Genomic DNA, 7413 nt, shown 5'->3' with positions numbered 1-7413 from the left:
ATATACATCAAAACGCATATCAAAGTACTCACAAGTCTTGTCCAAATGGCCACACACAAGAGCATCGATTTGCTTAAAATGTGTCTCCGGGAGAATGCACCTGCCACATACAGCTCACCATCTGTGGCGTTCCATTAGCACTCAGCCAGCATGGCCCCTTTCGCAAGTGTACCTCCACACGCCTGCCCTCTGCTTCCCCAGCATGAGCGGGAAATCACCGTTGTGAGCAAACGCTTCTATCCCTTCTCTGTCCTACAGTGAATTATTATTAATAGCATTCTTGGTTGTTTAAGAACTGGCTTACACAAAATCTTACAAGGTCTGTGTGAGAAGTGGGTTCTAGCTGAGGGCAAGGGAGACTACGTAAGAGCAGTAAGGAGCCAAGTGGTATTTGTGTAATGGCGCTAGACATTTTTCACCTCCCCTCCCTTTTGTTAGAGTGAGGGCTTGATGCTGTCTTATGATGGAGGTGGTCTCTCTATCATTTCTCCCTTGTGTGCTGGGAAGGCATGTATGTGTGTACAGAACACACCCTGAATTTTACATGAGTTTCTGGGGATCCAAAGTTAGGTACTCATGATCGCACAAGCCTTTTACCCACTGAGTCATCTCCCCACCCTTTGTCCTATCAGCCCTTAATTTTAAAATATTGGTATTCAACCTTGACAGTCCAAATCATTTCTATTTATTCTTCACACATTGCTAATGGGCTGTCTGATTCATTTGGATGTCTTATCTTCCACCTATACATATTGATTTACATTTTATCTTTTGTTATGTGATTCATACATAAACCTATATACTGAATATGTGTATATGTATGTGTGTGTGTGTGTGTGTATATATATATATATATATATATATATATATATATATATATATATATATGTTAATAGGTCAACATCTTCCATTCTGTTTCTCTTAATTGAAGGTCTACATTGCTAGAACATGAAAATCATTGTTGATTTACCTAGCTAGTACACATTCCTCATCAAACCCATCACCAAATCTTGCCAACTTTATCTTCTAGTTGTTTCTAGAATATGTTCTCTCCTACTTTCTGACATCTTTACCTATAGTGATCCTACTCATAGTGTGTAATTCCCATAGCCTTCTAACTCTTTTCTCTTACTCTAGTATTATTTCAAAGGCCCAACACATTCTTCAGTGAGATGGTCTCCTACAACATATATAAGATAATGACTGTAGTCCTTAAGACACTTGGGCATTCTCCATTAAATAAGAAATGGTAATTAAGCTCCTTATGGTGGCAAATAGATGCATTTATATCCTGACAACCCATCTCTCATCTCTCAGTCTTATGTTTCTATGGCCTGATGGCAGGGACCTCTACGCAACAAGTAGTTCCAGTCTTCATATGTTGTCCAGAGCAGCTCCTCTCTGTTCACAAAATACTAAGTAATATGTCTATATTATCCTTATTATTTACACATTGTACCATCTTATCCGCCAATGTAAGCTCATTTGATTCTTTTATTCTCCTCTTCTGCTCACTGTCTCACGTAGCCGTCAATATTTAGCAAATGCTTAATAAATGTTTCTGCATCTGTAATGGGAGGTGATTGAGTGTCCCAATGGATACATAAGATATGACATGAAATTGAGGCTTTAATAATTATACTAATACTTTATTATCAAGTTTAAAAGGTGATTCGAGGATTCATTTCTGATGCTTACTGAGTTAAGACACAAAAGAAGGGTAAAGAATGGTTCCTGTAGTAATATGAAGAGGCAACGGGGCTGCGTCCCCAACACCCCAGCCGCCCATATTACTACAGGTTCCCATCTCTAAGAAGTTATCATTGTCATCAGGCATGTGAGGTTTAATTGCATGTGCTATTGTTTTTCATGTTATTGTTTTATAAGATATACATATACTACATTTCAAGCATAGGTACTACCTGTATAATTGGAAGGTATTTATCAGTGTCTATGGTATAACAGACATTGGGATTAGTTGTTGAAGATTTTGATAGGCAACAAGACATAATCCTTTCTCCAAGGAGCTGATAGACAAGTATGGGGGAAGAGAGAGATCAAAGAGTGTTTTGTGTGCTGGGTACTCTGCAAGGCACCATGATGAACATGGGTGAAAGGCTGGAGCTTCCTTTTTAAAGCTCATACAGTAATAATTACAATGAATGGTGAGGGAGAGAATACGTGTGTGAGTTGAGAAGTTAAAAATATTCCATCCAAGGTGGGGGTTCCTTGGACTTCCCACAGGGCAGGGAACCCTGATTGCTCTTCGGGTTGAGGAGCGAGGGGGACTTGATTGGGGGAGGGAGAGGGAAATGGGAGGCGGTGGCGGGGAAGAGACAGAAATCTTTAATAAATAAATAAATTTAATAAAAAAAATAAAAAAATATTCCATCCAGGATATGGAAACTATATTTGATATTGAAAACTGATTCACCACATAAAATCAATAATTGATCTGATTAGGGAGGAAGCAATTGTAATTGCATTGCAGTGGATTTTCCATCTCTGCCCCTTTATCCTGAAGGACAAACAATTTTGTTACACCCTAGTTATGACAACAGTTGTTTCATTTTGCTGGGAGTCAGGTTTCATAAATCTGGCACCCTGTTGGCAGCCTCCAGACATAGGGGCTAGTGTATCAACTGTGTCACGTTTCTACTGATACTAGGCTATTCCTGGGGTGTGACTTTCTAGAACTTGGTAAGCCTGACACCAGAAAAAATCTCTAAGAACCTAACATGTCAGGTCATTCTGGATACTTTCTTTCTATCAGTAACAATAGCATTTGAATCTGCATGCAACCAACAAAGCCAGTGAGGACTGCCATATTTAAGAAGTTCAGAGCTCAATAATTTGTTGATTGTTCATTTGGAATATCGTCACTGTACTCATCTAACAAATTATTTAACAAAAGTACAATGGCAAACTTCAGCAGCGAAAGATCATCTTCACCCAATGGATAAAAAAAATGCCAGCCTGTGAAAGATTCCCCAATGACATACAGAATACGGTATTCTATTGCCTACATCCAACCTGACCACATTGTCAGTGGCTCCCAATGGTCAGGTACAAACCCTCTGAAAGCAGGTCACAGGCTCTGATAAGTCCTTTTCTTCTGAAAAGAGACAAGTGTCACATGCTTATGAATTAGCTGACCAAGGCAAATGATGTGTTTGCGGTAGTCAAAGCAGACGCGGCACGCAGGGCATCTGTGAACAGTGTTCTGATTGACAGAAAGAGTCTGTACATTTTAAAGTGTTGAGTTTCATAGTCTCTTTGTATAAAGAGAAGCAGAAACGACAAAATTACAGAGGAACTATGATTTATTGTCAGCCCCCTTGTTGCCCAAATAAATCTTTAGGACTGTCTAATCTAGGCCCGCAAAGGCTTTTGGCTATTTTTTTTTCCAGCCAATCAGATACAAGTATGATCACAATCATAGCTAATTTTTAGGAGCCATTTAATGGCCTATCAAACAAGTAGAAGCAATAGTTAATTTATTCATTCCCAAGATCCCTTCTCCCAAGATCCCTTTGATGTGTTTAAAGCGCTTCTGCAGATGATTCAAGGGAACACATCCCAGTGTCCACGTCCTGGTTCTGAGGAGCTTGTGTCTGATTATGCACTAACCTTGGGTAACTACACCCTGTAGATTGTGTGAATCCACCGTACTAAACTGCTGTGACTTCATTCTTTGACATCTTATACCTTGCCTGTTCATACAGTAGCTAACTGATATTAACAAAGTTGATTTTACAATAAGGCCTCTTCAGCAGGATGCAATCAGCTGAGATGAACCTGATAAAATATCTTTACAACACATAAAGTCAAACTTGCTTGAGAGGGAGAGTAGCTTTAGATGTACAGATCCAGAACTCTGATCTTGTCCCCCAGTAGCCAGAATAAACAGATAAAATGCTCACAAGGAAGTAAAGACCATGAACAACACAGCATACCCACTCTGCATTCTGAAGTGCTCTACCTGACACAGAATTCGCTTTTTCCCTAAAAAGCTTGTGGAATATCGTTCAAATAGACCATTCTCTGTGTGTGCAATGGCTTTTACATATTAAAATAATTGAAACCATACAAAGTGTACTCTCAGTCATGAAGAGACTAAAAGACATGATTAGTAGCAATAACTACACAATCACAAAGGTGACTTTAAGAGGAAGAGCTATTGAGGTGAAAGCTCCTGTATCATTATCCTCTTAAAAATATGAATAAAAGAAATCAGAAGTAAAGATAATTTTTTAAAAATAAATTTCACTATTGATGGAATGGGGTATATCTCTGTTAGGTGGGTGTTTGCCTAACATACAGGAGGTCCTGAATTCAATCCCAGCATCACATAAATGGAGTATAATCTTAGCATTCACGAGGGAGGAATGGGGATCAAAAGTTCAAGGTCTTGGTTAATTCTCTGTCTCCTCCCTCTGCTGTCCCCATCTCTTCTTTCTCATCCCTGCTAAAAGTTTGCATCCTTAGAACACCCATTCTCCATTTTCATGCCATCTACCCTCTGCTAGCTCCCTTCCCTTACAGCATCTCCACAAAGGGGCCATTTTCTAGTCTCCTTACTTCTACATGCCCTCAAAATTAAAAATACATGTCTAAAGATTTGAAGCTAAGATCCACATAGGAGAAAGAACATGTAACATTTATCTTTCTGGGTTTCGTTTACCTTGTTTTATCCATTTAACTGCAAGTTTCAAGATTTCGTTTTTCTTGATAGCTTAATCAAAATGAAGAATATATAAAGAGCATAAACTTATTCTTTTGTAAGCTGACCAAAATATGTAATGGGGGAGGAAGAAAGAGAGGGACAGGAACAGGGAGAGAGACAGAGAATGGGAGAGGGTGGGAGAGAGGAAGAGGGAAAGAGAGATCTATGTCATGCTGATCCTGAAAGCTAAGGGTTATTAAACAGAAACTCCAGTACCAGGTGTGAAATGTTCCCTTACAGATTATTGGTTTCAAAGGCCTGAAAACAATATAGGTTCTTGCCATTCCTCTTGGTTGCATACCAGAGCTAACTGATACTGCAAGGTATAGAGCAATCAAGCTGAAAACCTGTTCTTGCTGGCTATCTTTCAGAGCACCAGAAGATGCTATACAGATGCCTGGGGCAGCAAGAGACAGCAGTGATCTTACCCAGCTGTGAACACTGTGGATTACAACACCAATCTGCCGGGCAAGATAAACTCACCTTATCTTGCAATAAAGACCCAACTCTTATCAGGGTAACTAACTGCACTCTGATTGAGGCTTACTCCACTAGAAGGAATCCCTGCTTGGCACACTAATCCTAGTCAAAAGTCCGTAGCTGAGGTTATAGGGGCAAACTTGCTATTTAGTTAACTTGTCATGGCACCAAGCTGCCTTCTAAACAGTTATGTTTATACCCATAGACAGATACTACTCCAGCCTTGATCAGAGAAGCCTCTTGGCAATGAAAGGTGGTGAACATAGAGAGGAAAGGCTGCTCAGTGTCCTGAGAGTAAGTGCCAGGTGGGAACACAGACCAATACAGGACGTTTACGAAACTGCTGGAAGGTTCAGAAATGATTACATAATGGGGGGGGGGTGTGACTGGTGAGAGTGGTGTGGTGCTTTGAATAGGAATGGCTCCCACAGGTTCATATATTTGAATCAGTCAGCGCTAATTGAGAGGGATTAGGAGGTGTGGCCTTGTTGGAGTAGGTGTAGCCTTGTTGGAGGAAGTGTGTCGCTGGGGTGAGCTTCGGGGTTTCAGAAGCCCAAGCCAGACCCAGTGTCACTCTCTTCCTGATCCTTGTGGATCTGGATGTAGGACTCTCAGCTCTCTCTCCGGAACCATGTCTTTCTGCTTTTCACTATGATGATAATGGACTGAGCCTCTGAAACTGTAAGCAAGCCCCCAACTTAATGGTTTCCTTCCTAAGAGTTGCTGGGGACACTGTGTCTCTTCACAACAATACAACAGTGGCTAAGACAGGGGTCTGGTGATAGAAAGATGGTAAGAGCTGGGAGATTGGAAGAAGAGCTATGCAATGCTGTCTTCTGGACATGCCACACCCCCATAACACAGAACCTCATAGCAGCTGTGGCTTCTGTGACTGGCCCATAGAGACTGGGCCTATCAATAGTCAATGATGGGTTGGGAAGAGGTTCATGGGGTCCTAACCATCCTTGTTGAACTATTGGCTACTGATGGATTCTGGGAGAGAGGCAGTCATTGACTTCAATTATGTATCCACCTGATTCCAATGGATGAGTGTAAAAAAAAAAAAAAAGACATGTAAGCGACTTGTAAGGGAGGGGAAATAGTAGGGATAGGAGAGAGATTAAAGAAGGTGGAATTATAGAATTTAAAATGCACTCTCTTTGTATGAAACTTACAAAGAAGAGTTTCAGTAAAAGTTGTGTAAAAAAGAATTCCAAGGTCACAGTTGACTACACAGGTATTCCAAGCTTAGCCTGGGCTGCATGAGACCCTGTCTCAAAGCAAACAAATAAACAAAAAGAAATATCACAGTTGATTTTTACTGAAAGGGTTTTTTTTTTTAAAAAAAATAATTTCAGTGTTAGCCAACTGAATTATTCAGGGATAATAGAAACAGAGAACAAGGAGTCCTTGCCCACCTACTGAGTTTAGCCACCATTCTTGAAAATAGGCAGGGGCTTATTGAAATATATACATTCAGGTGACTTTTGATTTGATAGCGGTTGGGGAAGACCCAGACTCTCCGATGTCTTGTCTGTCTGGTTTGTCATTTTAGCATCTCTCCTCTTCATAAAGGGATGAAACCACTAGCACTAAGAATGCTACCTTGGAAATACTTTAATTCCTGTCTTCTGTACACATCTTCAAGTGTTTTAAAGGTTTGAGTGGACATTGCTTCCAAGCATTTCCTTGTGTTCCTAAAGCAGACCATTTTAACTGAGGAGTAACTCTACAGAATTAAGAATCATCTTTAGAAAACGTGGTTGGCTAACACTATGATACATGTACTGTGCTAGGCAACAATTTAAAATAGGTCCATGAGCAATCTGAGATGACATAAAAATATGTTCCTACAGAACTATTGGGTGGAAACACAGCTTTCAAATTCGTAATATGATGCCAGTAATTTTAAAATAATGCTAATTATATGCACACACATGCAAAGATAAATATACTGCAAGAGTTTGGATCTTGAAAAGGGAAGTGTACCAAATTGTGAACTGTGTTTATCACCAGTTGATAGAATCCATAAGCATGTTCTATTTTGTTTCTCTATTGTCTATTCAAATAATGAAGACCTAAATTTCTTTTGAAATTTAGAATGGGCAACTTCAGAGTGAAGAGAAAAATTTAGATGAATAAATTTCAGAGCAGCATGCCAGGCCTACTTCCTAGAAACAGAGAGGTAAAGTTTGACTTCTATGTAT

This window comes from Microtus pennsylvanicus, chromosome 20 (assembly GCF_037038515.1).
Source record: "Microtus pennsylvanicus isolate mMicPen1 chromosome 20, mMicPen1.hap1, whole genome shotgun sequence".
Lineage (NCBI taxonomy): Eukaryota > Metazoa > Chordata > Mammalia > Rodentia > Cricetidae > Microtus > Microtus pennsylvanicus.
Note: the sequence above shows the minus strand (reverse complement) of the source record.